This window comes from Erpetoichthys calabaricus, chromosome 10 (assembly GCF_900747795.2).
Source record: "Erpetoichthys calabaricus chromosome 10, fErpCal1.3, whole genome shotgun sequence".
In the NCBI taxonomy this organism is placed as follows: Eukaryota; Metazoa; Chordata; class Cladistia; order Polypteriformes; family Polypteridae; genus Erpetoichthys; species Erpetoichthys calabaricus.
The window spans coordinates 25921187-25935083 of record NC_041403.2 but is presented as its reverse complement, the minus strand read 5'-3'; positions in this window follow the sequence as shown (position 1 = coordinate 25935083).

Genomic DNA, 13897 nt, shown 5'->3' with positions numbered 1-13897 from the left:
CTGGGAAGATGTCTTAAAAGGGACAGACTAAATTTGTATTGGACACCTTACAGTTTATATGACATGTACATTATAAAAATGTTACGATAATGAAACTGTTCCTCATTCTTGCAGTAGGTCCAATATAAGGCTTGATATTAAATTGTGTAATCAGTTCTGTGCTCTTGTCTTGTGTCTTAGTGAATTTATAAATTTCATTTTTTGGGGAAGGGTTTTAAGGCCTGAATCTGATGTAGCCTGCATAAGCCCCAGTTCCCTATTACCCTGAATAAGGTTAGAAAGGTTTGAAAATGTTACATTTTAAAAGAGAACACACTAAACTCTGAAAATAAAAAAAAATTAAAAAACGGTGCCACTTTTGTAACATCAACTTTAAACCTGAACCCATTTAAGGAAGCAGGGCTTGTCAAATAACAGATGTATGAAGAAAATATGAATTTCTACCAACTCTGCTGCATTCACAGATGTCAAGTTAAAGGATTAGCCACACAGCACAATTTTTTTCCTTTCAATCATCCTCTATTCAGTGTAATAATTACTGAAGCTTTGCAGCTAACTTAGATCGAGAGGGAAAAAAAGTAAAATTATTTAGATTTTTGTCAATCAGTGCTCTTACATTAAACCCCACTGCTTTCTTTTTATTTCATTGATTAGCTGACTGTGACAAGAATAAGTGTACATATATATGTGTATATATATATATATATATATATATATATTTAAAAAAAAATCTGTCATTTGTATTGTGAAAATTATGTTGCTCACAGGCTTGGCACTATGGCACCTTTTAGGCACAGGCCCCTGCTTACTTTAACGATTTCTCTCTAGGTGGATTCCTTGGCTTTTTATCTCCATCTTTTGACATGCATTTTTCTAATTTTGCCCACAATAGCTTGCAACTGAAACACATTGTTGTCTGTGCTTTTGTTGAAAATTAAATTTTGTGGACATATCTTATCAGTGGACATATCTTATTGTCCATTGTTCATTTTTTTAGTTTCTTCTATAAAATGTAACATAATTACTCTTTAATATAATTTTAATTGTCATGCTGGCTGTTTAGTTTTTAGAGAAGGTGTTGCCGAGTGTTGCATGGGTACCTCCAGAGATTTCAAACTTTGCAAACGCCATGTCAGAACTGGTTGAGTTGAAGACCATTTTGTGAAAACAACAGTCTAGCTTTCTAGTGTATGTGCTTCCATTCAGTCCAACCTATCATTAATGTGGACTATTTGGGGAGTGGGCCACAGTAGGGACAAAGATGATGTGGCTGGCGGTGGTGGCAGATGATATAAAATAATGACTCTCACTAGAAAGGATGTCTAGGACCGTGTAGAGTGAAGGAAAAAGATTTGGGGGCAGCCATCTAACCTGGAAAAAGTGTAGACTCTGATATGTGACCTTGTAATATGTTTTAAACAACTGTATTATAATCAAAGCACTGATGATTATTACTTGACATCAGTGTTCATCAGTGGCTGTATGCAGGGCAGACTTTAAGGTTTGTTGCAACCCTAGCCAGACATGGATGCAAGTGCCCTAAAAAAAGACATCCAAGTAGAATCCTGAAACTGGTTGTTCTCCCTTGGAGATTGGCTCGCTCACAATCATTATTTGTATCTTTTAAAAACGCATGCAAATGCCATTTCAATTTTTCCTCGATGCGCGGCCAGAGCGGCTGGTTTTCTACAATACACAACAACATCCTTTAGGGTCCCCAACAGATAAAAGTCCAGCAGAGTTAAATCAGGTGAGTGTGGAGAAAACTCAACTGCGCCTCTTCATCCTATCCATTGTCCAGGTAAATTCTCATCAAGGTAAACTCTCATGTTTGGGTGATAGTGTGGTTGTGCACCATCTTGTTGTCTACACTGGCCGCTCTTCGAGAAGAAATTGAAACGGCATCCATGTTAGTCTTACTAGACAGTTTGGCCAGCACTGTTGAAGCAGTAGTTCACCGTAATAAGTGTCTGAACGCTTATGATAACCATGTTGACCACCTGTTGTAAATGTAGAAGTCAAAAGTGACTTAAATTCATCCCTTGATATCTGTCTAAATTTCATATCACAACTTTAGTACAGGTTATCCTTTTGTTGAAGCGTATATACATTGTTTTGGCCCCCTCTGTATGTATGATATACATACATATGTATTTTCCTAGGCCTGAATCACAATCTGATTATTTGGATGGTTACCACCACGTCCTCTCAGTTGCGAGAAGCAGATCATTGTTTTGTGATACGGTACCTGCCAAATACGTACAAAGAGTCCATGGCATGTGTTTCATCCTAATTGGGGCTCATCCCCTTACGGGGAGCGACCCTCAGACGTTAGTACCTGAGGCCAAGCCTCTGACGTTGCGCCAAGGCAGCTGGTTCGCTTACTCTATCTATCTATCTATCTATCTATCTATCTATCTATCTATCTATCTATCTATCTATCTATCTATCTATCTATCTATCTATCTATCTATCTACTTGACAGGCTGTATTCATAGGTATGAATCTCAATCTATTTATTTGGATGTTTAGCTACTATACGTGTGAGGTTCGATCCCTGTAAGTGGAAGCAAAGGTGCGCACGCCCGATGAGCCCCAATTAGGGCATAGCATGTGTCATTTATGCTTTGTATTATTTGGCAGGTACTGCATTACACACATATATATGTACTAGTGGGTTTGCCCCCTGCTTGCTTCACTCGCCAACACCTGTGGCCTGCGCTACGCGCCAGCCACTTCGCATCTCTTCCACTCGCATTGGGAAGAGCGGGGATGAAGGCATCCCAAGGAGACGCGGTCGCACCTCCAAAACCCCGTCTTAAACAGTGATAAAATGGGAAACAAATACAGTTTTTTTTTACTTCCTCTTTGCTCGATCAGCTGCTGGCTTGCAGCCGTGCCGCCTGATCTGCATCTCACACAGTGCTTCGAACATGTAAAAGCCTGTACTGCAGCTGTCTTTGTCATCTACTCTTTGTCTTTTATTTCCGGCCTTGGCCGTGGTTAAATCTCTTGGTACAAAGTCTCGTCTTGCAGGACGTGAGTTCTTGATATTTTTTAGTTTATAATTTAAAAACAGAATAAGAATCTGAAAATCTAACAACATCAAATTAAAGTTCGATAAATTCTGAAAAGAATGATACCAAACATATATGTGTAGGTTTTAAAATAAGCCTGTTTTAAAGCGTTACACAAAACGTTGCACAAAATCGTTTCACTTTTAGGCTTAGGGTTTTATATACATACAGTAGATATACTGTATGTACCCAAACACACTGTGTACGTCTTTGATAACTGTGATCACTCTTTATACTTGTGCACTTTACTCTGTATAAATGAATCACATGGTCCGCTATCGCTACCCCATATCTGATTATTTTGCAAATAGGGAGTTAATTTGTTTAACTTTATGGTGACATCTGACAGAAAATATTGAGTTCTAAAGGTGAGCCTATAACATCTAGGCCTAATTATGGTAGCGGCAAGCAGTATAAAAATGAGATGTGAAAACGTTACGGTTTTAAGTATAACTCAGTTACTCAGTTAAGACAGATGTGTCTGTTTTCAGTAAGATGGTAATTAAATAGAATAAGAAATTGTCAAAACTTTTGCCATTCATGTTTTTGAAAACTTCAAATCTATATTTGTCATCTAGCCACATGACAATCCTTGTTCAACATACAAAGATATACTGCAGCAATTTTCCTTTCTGTTGTAAATATTTTTAAAGATTTCAGTGTGATGACTGTTGAAACAATCCAATTACGTAATGTGTGCTAACATCTAATCCAACTTTTAACTTCAGCATAAGTATGTTTGGAACTCATGAAATTACATAATTAATTAAGTTACCCTTTAATGTTTTTGCAAAGCTATTAAGCTCTTTTATCGCTAGATTAAACAGAAAAATTAAGCTCTGACATAATTTATCAATTGCTGTTGAGTTAATGTAAATGTGGCTAATGACTGACAGCATAAACACAGCAATTGTGATTCTTCACGCACAATAATAATAATAATAAAAAAATATATAAAAGTGTAAAATTAGACCGGGCATCTCACTACATCAACCAAAATATGATTGTGAAATTCTGATGTCCGATTAGTAAATATTGCATTCTGCTTTTTTTGAGTAACACCTGCTAATATGAATTTTGTTGTGATAATCTGTATGAATTAACAAATGACCCAGATTCCATATTTTGAACATGATTTAATTTAATCCTTTAAACAGTATGATAAAATATTGCCCCTTAAAAGATTCTTTCTGTAATGCAAAAAATAAAAAACTCAAAACAACTGTAATTTATTAATAAAGATGCCTGCCAGCTCCCTTTATATAAAAAGATTGTTCACGTTCATCAATTAGTAATTTTAAGTTTCACTCATATTAAAAGTAACCTACACTATAATCTAAGCATTCTGAAACGGATTCAGCCATCTGATTCAATGACATCACAGCATAACATTTCTTTTAGATAGATAGATAGATGTTCTGTTTGTTCTGTTTGTGTTTCTGAGTTGGCCTTACCTGTACTTTATGTACCACTCAGCATTTCCCAGGAGGAAAATACAGTGTTTTTTTTTTATTGTTTGAGAAAAATATAATTTAAAAAAACTCACAACTTTAAGAATACACAATGAAGACTCACTAATGTGCTTATCTTGCGGTCTTGTATGCATTTTATCATGAACCGGCCAACTCTATTTACTGTAATTTGAAAAGCAACAGAGGCGCGGTGGTGGAGCTCAAACATAAAGAATGCTGGCAGTCGCCTCCAGTTCGCCCTCTGGTGGTCATTCCGAGTGTCATCTGGATGATAACATGCATAACACACCGGAAGATCACCCCCCCACCCTACCCAGAATGACGGGGGGAGGTTGTTAGGGTTGATTTCACCCTACAGTATTTTTAGTCGACCAAGGAGAAATATGTGTACCAAGTTTCATAAAAATCTCTCCAGCCATTCGGAAGTGATGCTGGAACATACATACATACACACATATACAGTACATTGACTTTTATATATATAGATTTGTTTCTAAATCATATTATGTGATATCATCTACTGTTAAATTCTGCTCTGTACTTGTAATATTTTTATTTTTATACTGTATTGAGGATTACTTGTGCTTTGTTTTGTGTATTGTATTTATTCCCTTCTTTTTGACACCCACTGCACACCCATCCTTCCTGGAAAGAGGTCTCTTTTTGAACTGCCTTTCCCAAGGTTTCTTCCATTTTTTTTCCCCACAAGGGCTTTCTTGGGAGTTTTTTTTTTCTTTTTAACAATATTTTCATCTTGATTTCATTCTACTTTTTCAGGTGTTTTAATTGTTTAATTAATCCATTATTTACTAATTAGTGGGTCTGACGCTAAAGTAGTTGCATCCTTTGATTATTCAGTGTTGTTTGCCTGGGTGTCTGATCTGCTCGTTTTTAATTGTCATAATTAAGATAAAATGAAGGGAGCAAACTGCAGAGAGAAAGGGCAAAATATAATTAAATCAACAAAAGAGAGTTACGCATTTAAATCTATAATAATAATAATAATAATTTTTTGCATTTATATAGCGCTTTTCTCACTACTCAAAGCGCTTAGCAATTGCAGGTTAAGGGCCTTGCTTAAGGGCCCAACAGAGCAGAGTCCCTTTTGGCATTTACGGGATTCGAACCGGCAACCTTCCGATTGCCAGTGCAGATCCCTAGCCTCAGAGCCACCACTCCGCAGCAAAAACAGGCATATTTCTAAATGTCTTAAAAATGTAAAAATCATGCTGCTGTGCTTTTCTGAATGTTGAAAAAGAGAAGGGAAAAAATACCAGCTAATTAAATGAGATCAGTGTTATCAATTGTTGTCACTGATTATGGAGCCACAGTGGGCCCCCAGGACTGAGTTTGAGAACCCCTGGTGTAAGCTATTTTTTAGTGTCTTACGATGTTTTTGAAATCTGCCTGTAAATTGCCTAAAATTGGAATTTTATATATCATTTATTTCAGCAGAAGTTCTACTTTTCAAAAATGACTAGTAGAACCATATATATATTAAAGTTTAGCAAAAAGTGTTATATAAATGGCCAAAAAGTTGCCTTTCAAACTTTCAGTTCTCCATTGAAAAAATATAAAACATTGACATATTCAATAGTTTTGGGAAAATAAAACTTCAAATATATTGCCTTCATTGTCTTCCAATATCACTCAACATTTTTCACTCATACCTCAATAAATTACTTCTTTCTTATATCAGAAAATTGGAAAACTATTTACATGTTCCACTGTTCAAAACAGTTCCTGTCCAGAAAGAAACAAAATGGCAAATTACATTCCTTGCATTGCCCAGCAGTTTCCTGCCTGCAGTTTACGCATTTTCTTCTCCCAGATGTAGCCTTGTACTGGGATCACTGATGGTTGAAACTGAAACTCAAACGCATGAACAGAGTGTCCCTGAGTGGGAGGAATCAACAGAGACACACCACATCATGGAGCTGCTGAGTCCTTCACACAGTTCTTGTGCTTTCATTGACTATTTGTCCAATGGAATGTCAATAAAATGTACAAATAATGTGCAAAAAATATTAGAATTATGTGCTGGTTGGTTTAACACTAAATACGTTTATCTGAACGATCAACTCCCCTCGTGTGTATGTTGTACTGAATTACTGTTTTTTGGCATGGAATGTCCTTTATAGCTCGCTGTCAGGAAAATCATCACTATCAAAATAACACTTCTTGTTTGGTGGTAAATGCTTTTGGTCATGCTATTTCAATAACTCCACGTACTTTATCGGTCTATCTGTGTAAATGAATGAGGATCTGTTTTCCTGGTGAGTCATTTGTGTTAGGGCTTCCCAGGGATGATAACACCACATGTCGGTGTATTTATTAAACCGACAATCCAGTTGTCTCATGGGCTTGTTTCTCGTTCTGTTTTTCTTTTTTTTTTCTTGCTTTGCACCCTCTCCGATAATAATCTAATGTCTATGGGGGAGGCACAACAGTTCTAGAATTGTCGATAAATTTCGATCTCCGGTTTTTGACGGATGTCAATGTTTTAGGGTCTCTTGATACCACAAACCTCGATATCTCGATGACGGGAGTGTGTGTATCAATCTATCTATGTGTTTGTGTTTGTATCTGTGTGTCACAGTTTTTTGGGGAGGGTCTAGAGCTAAAAATGGCTAAATTTAAAAATACCAAACTCGAAACTTAAGCTTGTTATGAGATGACAATGTGCTGATTAGTTTTTGAGCCAAATCGTTCAAGAGAAAGAAAAACTCTAGAGAAACCCTCAAATACTGTAATTCTGCAATTAATTATGAATTGTTGTCATCAATTGTTATCGTAATGACCTATTTCATGATTGGAAAGATCAGCATCAGAGTGGTAAATAATTACTGAAATGTTATAGAATAGTTCTGGTAACTTGGTTCCTATGGCACAATGCCTACTGATGCTCACATCTGATTTTTTTTCCTTTTCTTTTGGCTTATTATGTTATAATACACTGCGTTGGGCTGGCGCTCTGCCCGGGGTTTGTTTCCTGCCTTGTGCCCTGTGTTGGCTGGGATTGGCTCCAGCAGAAACCCGTGGCCCTGTAGTTAGGATATAACAGGTTGGATAATGGATGGATGGTATAATACATGTAAAACTACACAAGATAACTCCTTTCAGCTTTTACGTTATAATTCTTCTCATTTTTTCCTGACATGTAATATTTTTCTTTTGAAGATTTTCATTCATCCATCCATTATTCAACCCGCTATTTCCTAACTACAGGGTGACGGGGGTCTGCTGGAGCCAATCCCAGCCAACACAGGGCGCAAGGCAGGAAACAAACCCTGGGCAGAGCGCCAGCCCACCGCAGGTCGCACACACCAAGTACACACTAAGGACAATTAAGAATCGCCAATGCACCTAACCTGCATGTCTTTGGACTGTGGGAGGAAACCCACGCAGACACGGGGAGAACATGCAAACTCCACGCAGGGAAAACCCGGGAAGCGAACCCGGGTCTCCTAACTGCGAGGCAGCAGCACTACCACTACGCCACTGTGCCGCCCTGAAGATTTTCATTTTTTTCCAAAACTTTTCAAAGTCAGTTTTATGGTTATTGGTCAGTTTCCCCATGTTGAGGGTACATTGGGTCATCATAGGGTCAGAGTAAGCTGCGGTGTTAGAGAAGACAAAATTGGTATTTGGAGCCAGGAAAAACAAGTGATTATAGGCAAGAAAATGCCAAACAGTTTTGTAAACCCTAACAGGGAATGCAGCATGCATTGGAGAGGATATTAGCTTGTAAGTGTGTGACCAACAGATGAGAGCTGTTTATAAAAGAGATGTGCTCAGCGGTAAGAAATGCAAATAGCAATACTTTAAATGCAAGCCAAAATCAGAGTAGTAAAATAGACAGGGGTTGACAGAACAGAATTTTAATAGGAAAAGATTTCAAAACTAAAATCCAAGCTGGATTTCATTTCTGTGTATGCAGAGACGCATGTTAATAATGCATATGCATTTTCTATGTATTTTTGCACATTGATAAATTTAATAACTATGTGTTCATTCTTCATGCATCTTCCTGTGATTCTATGCCTAAAAAGAATTATCTAGTGCTGGGGTAATTTTCTGTCACATGTTGTGTTGAGTCCTTGTGACTGTTCTGTTTCTTCTGGGAGTATCAGTTATGATGACGGAAATTATAACGATGCATTGGAGGCTGTGACAATGTTGGAAACATTCCTACATGGCATCTGGGATGTTCACATGCTCAATGTCATTTGCGGGAAACAAGAATGGCAGTTACCAGAGAACATCAAAGAGAAGGCAACCTGTGTTGCATACTTTCTTACATAAAAAGCACACAAATATGCGTGAAGATGCATTTGTGTGTGTCTACATGCACACAAAAAAATATACACCTGTGGAAATAATGCAGAGAGATATAAAAGTATGAATGTGCCATCGGAGTCAGATGTAAAACAATTTAGTAAACTTAATGATCCAAATTCTTGTGAGATATTCTAAAGAGTTCTTTTTATAGCAAGGTTGGGAACATGCACTGATAGCGCATTACCACACCCACCACATGACGAACCACCTGGATTGGGACCCGCGGCAGCGAGTGACACCTCAGCACAACACTAGAACAGTGTGAGTTTTTTTTCTTTTTTTACGATGGCTGGAGTGCCAGTCCTGCCATCAACCCTCAAGTTTTCCCTGTAGGTTGGAGGACCTGCTAGCAGGGCTGGATGAAGATTAACATCATGCCTAGGATGGAGCAATTGCAGGTTAAGGGCCTTGTTCAAGGGCCTAACAGAGTAGAGGCACTTCTGGTGTTTATGGGATTCGAACCGGCGACCTTCCAATTGCCGGCACAAGAAGACAGGATACAAACAGACTTGACATACTAATATAAACCACAGAGAGACTGTTTGTTTACTGGTTAGTTATAAAATGCATTATATTTCTATGCATATAAAATGCTTTGTGTTTCTAATTTATCTTGGCACAGATACATTTATTCTAATTTATTCTGGCACAGATAAATCATTTTAAGATACTAAGTCTTTATCCCTTTTTGAAAACTAAATGTTTTGATTTATAAAATTGCAGTTATTTTATATAATGATAACTAGGGGCCTTTGCCCCCTGCTCGCTTTGCTCGCCAACCCCCATGCCTGCGCTACATGCTAGCCTCTTTGCAGTTCTGCTGCTCGCGTGTGGGGATGCAGATGTACAATTTAAACAGATTGTTATTTTCATGGGAATTGTTACAGATGCATCAATGCAACGTATAACTGCCCGTGATAGAATTTAGTTTCTTTCTCTCTATAAAATAAAACAACTTTTCCAAAAGTTTGGCTTCGAGATTTGTTAATTGTCTTTATAAAAGCTATTCTAACCAGAAACTGTTAACGTTTTAATATGAATGGCATATCAAGATCTCCTTTGGTGTCTAATGTCATGTACTGAAGATGTACTAAATTACCTTTCTTGGATACATCCTTCTTTCTGCAGTAATTCATGCATTGTAAGACCAGACATTGTTAACGATTATAGATATTCTTTGTGATATTGTAAGTTGTTGTTTTCATCTGCCACACGATCACCGCCAACTGTTTCATCATAGTCTATTGATATGCATTTAACCAATTTGCCGTGTAACCATTCAACATTTTTGGACGCATTTAACAAATTTGATGTGTAACCAATCAACATTTTTGGCGTTAATTTACTTGACTTCCTCGTTTCTCGGTGCTTGGATTGTGCATGTACTCATTTTTTATGTTGATAACCCTTCGTAACGAAATTCTTTAATAAGATTTGGACATAATACTTCTTCTTTAATTGGGAACTTAAAGTGAGGAAAACATTAAAATGTATAAGGGCTGAGAGCACAGGAAGTGTGTCTGACAAAAGCATTCACACGAATGAGAGTTGAGCGGACCGTGGTCTTGTTTGAAAATGTTTGAGAGGAGGGCGTGACTTGAAAAAATCTCAAGGCAAAAGTCTTGTCTCGCGGAACTTGAAAAAATCTCTCTTCTAAAAAGTATTGTCACATCGAAGGATTTTTTATATATAATGGAGAGATATGATGATAAGCCACAATGTAATGACAACAGATTAATACTACAGAACAAGTTGTATCACTTTAAGTCTCACAGTTTTCATCATTTTCTTCTGTCCATTGTATAGACCTAACTGCAGTTTTTCATTCAATTCAAAAAAGTTTTCAGTACCAGACACAATCCTCAAGAACATTTCATATGATTTTTACCATTTTTTGATCAATTACCCCACCTCTCCCCTCCCCTGCAGGGCTCTCGCTTGTGGCATCAAGTGCCCAGACTCCTTCTGGCACAATGTAACTCACTCCAGGGCCAGTGGCAGGTGGGGAGTTTGATTGGGGTGTCACACCATGACACTGTCACACCGTAACGCAGATGTCTTAAAGTGAGCTCAGGGAAGAAAGAATCCTCTCATGGAGCAGAAGGGCAAAAGCCCATTTTATCTGCTTGTACTTCTCTGTGCACACTGTACATCTATTGTACTGAGTTTACCCCATGCTAAAGTACAACTGAAATCCTTTCTATTTTCTTCTTCAAACCTACTGTATGAGAAAAAACATAAATGACCTGCAACTAAAATAACAGCAGCATAAGTAGCGTAACAACGTTGTAGAATTTAGAGAAGGCTGGTATTCCAGCTAGCTGGGTTATGATGGCACAGAGGTGTAGCAGCGTTTTGGAAATATACCTCTACAGCAGTGGACTTCAAGATTCAGAGAGTAAAGTAGCATAACAGATACTGCACAGGCCGCTATTCAGGCCAGCAGGTTCTTTATACTGACAGTTTGGGTATATACTGCGATGCAGATGGCCTAAAACTTGCCTGCTGGGCTCAAAGAATTAAAGATGATGTCTGATGTTGTGTGGAATTGCTGCTTTGTGAAGGATCCTTCTTGCGTTGGAGTGTACTCCTTGCTATTGATCCTTTGTCTGTGATGTGTCGCTTTCATCTTCATAGGGAAAGGCATTACTCTTTCTTTTTTAAAGTTTAGATGCTGACGTTCCCTGGAAGTAATGGGTGCTTCTCAGCATTTTCCGCTGACTGGCCCACAGCTTGGCTTAGCAGAGAAATAGATTGTCAGTTTTAGATCCACAAAGAGAAAGTGGTCGTCAGTCCTCAGCTTACCAAAAAAGAAAACAGCTCATCAGCTTTTTAGTTTCAGAGAGCAGGTTTCCGAGAGGTCATTTTGGAGAATGTGAGAGCAGAGTGCTCACCTGGGGAATAGTGCACCAAAGAGAACTGAGAGAGTCTCGATGGTGTCCAGTCAGAGTGTTCCTCTGTCCATCTCAGAGTTTCTCCAGGAGAATGGGAGAAGCTAGTTTTTAAGAAGGAATTCTAACCTCTCATGATTGGATTAAAGTTACTTACAGTTGGAAAATCAGGACCTGCTCATTGGTGACTTATTCTGCCCATCCCAGTTGTCATTTTTTTGAATTCTAAGTCTTTTTTCTGACTCGAGTCCATTTTGTGCCTTCTTGCTCAAGAAGTCTACAGAGGGGCCTCTGGAGAGATATGGTTTGAACTCTAATTTACACTTTTCTTATCAGATGAAGTCTAGGCAGATCCTGGTCCAAGATAGTGTTCAGTCACTTAGTGTTAAATGCTGTGGTATAGTGGGTCCACAGCTCTTAGCAAAGGCCAGTTTTAAATAAATAATCACAGCGCTCGCGGCTTAGCAAGGGAGCGGGGTGGTGTGTGGCCGACACGGTTCCTGGGAAGTTCGTGGTGTGGGTGTTTCTCACCTAAGTGCACAGGTGGGAAATGTTCCACATCCGTAATTGTTCCCAGGAGCTGCTGATTGCCTCGACTATCACATTCCCCTTCATATATAGAAGCGCGAGCCGGCTAGAAGGGGATATGAATGGAAAGAGAAAGAGACGGAGGTTGCTGGAAGGAAGTGAGGAGAAAGCCGGTGAGAAAGAGAGAGAGAGCGAAGTAGATCGCGCCAACGAGCGAGAGCAGGCTCGAGTACAGCTGGACTGTGGGCCCTAGCGAGGTGTTTATCTAACACCTAGGGCAGTTGATTGTGGTCGCTCCCGCTGAGTGGGAGTGACTAGCGAGGGAGGTGACTCGCCGTGGAAGACAGCGGGAGTCGGGAGACTTGGGAAGATAATCTCCAGCGTGAGAGTCCTGGCCGTTGGAGAGAAGCTAAGTCTCGAGTCTGGGATGAGTGCACGACCGAAGCCAGGGATCGGGAGGCCTCCAGACCTGTGCGAATGCGAGAAAGAAGGTCAGCTGGAGGTAGAGTGGCTCCCCCTGCTGCAAAGCCTGAATAGGGGAGTCACTAGTAAGATGAACACACCGGACTTTGTGTTTAGAAGAGATTGCTTCCAACGTTTTAACCTCATCATCTTTTAAAGGATTATTATTTTGTTCTATTTATTGATTTTTAAACTTCTATGTTTGTTTTATGGATTGTTTATTTAATGAAGATTTATGAATCACTGCACCTTATTTATTTGAACATTATTTTGTTGTTGTTTTAATAAAAGCACTTTTGCACTTTTTCGCCATCCCCTTGCTGTGTTGTTGCCTCACTGCTTAGCTCATCGGTAACATTACCAACGGTGACGGGTTCAAGGGCTCCCGGACAGCAGATGGGAGCATGGAGCTGAACCTGCATCGTCACAAATGCAAGTGGGTGTTTAGTGCAGCTGGATGTCTGCTAAATCAGCTGCCTTAACAGGTAAGGTGTGCCACTAAAGCCTAGCAGAATGGGCAATGCCCACTTTGTCCTTTTGAGGTGCATTTAATATTTATGCCTGCCATTAGAATGTGCATACTAAGTACAGCTGAAAATGCAGTTCACATTTTCTTTTTGTTTATGTATAAGTGCAAGAATAATGTGTGTTGTTATTATCTACATTTTCAGTAAATATATGTTGAGCTACACAGCAGGTTAAAGGAAGAGGGAGGGACAGCATTGTGTTAACATCTCTAAACATCTTTGCAAAGCCTACTTTCAACACACATGCCAGCCTCTGACAATAGCCTATCATTTTGTATCATATCATTCAGAGTAATTTTATATTTTATATAACCGGTTAAATTATTCTGATCAAATTTAATTGCAGATCACATGCCTTGTTGAACAAATGGAATTCTTTTATGTCAGAAGACAGTTGCTCAGTTAAGAATATAGAAATAATTGGTAGGCTGAGTGCATCAACTCGGCTCAATTTTAAAATGAAGCTATATTACTAAATAAAACGAAGAGAGCAAATTGATCTTCGAAAATCGTTTCCATCTCTCAAAACAGAATCACTGGTGAAGGGCCACTCATCTCAAAGCAAGTGATAAATGTGATCTCAGATTATCACTTCTTAA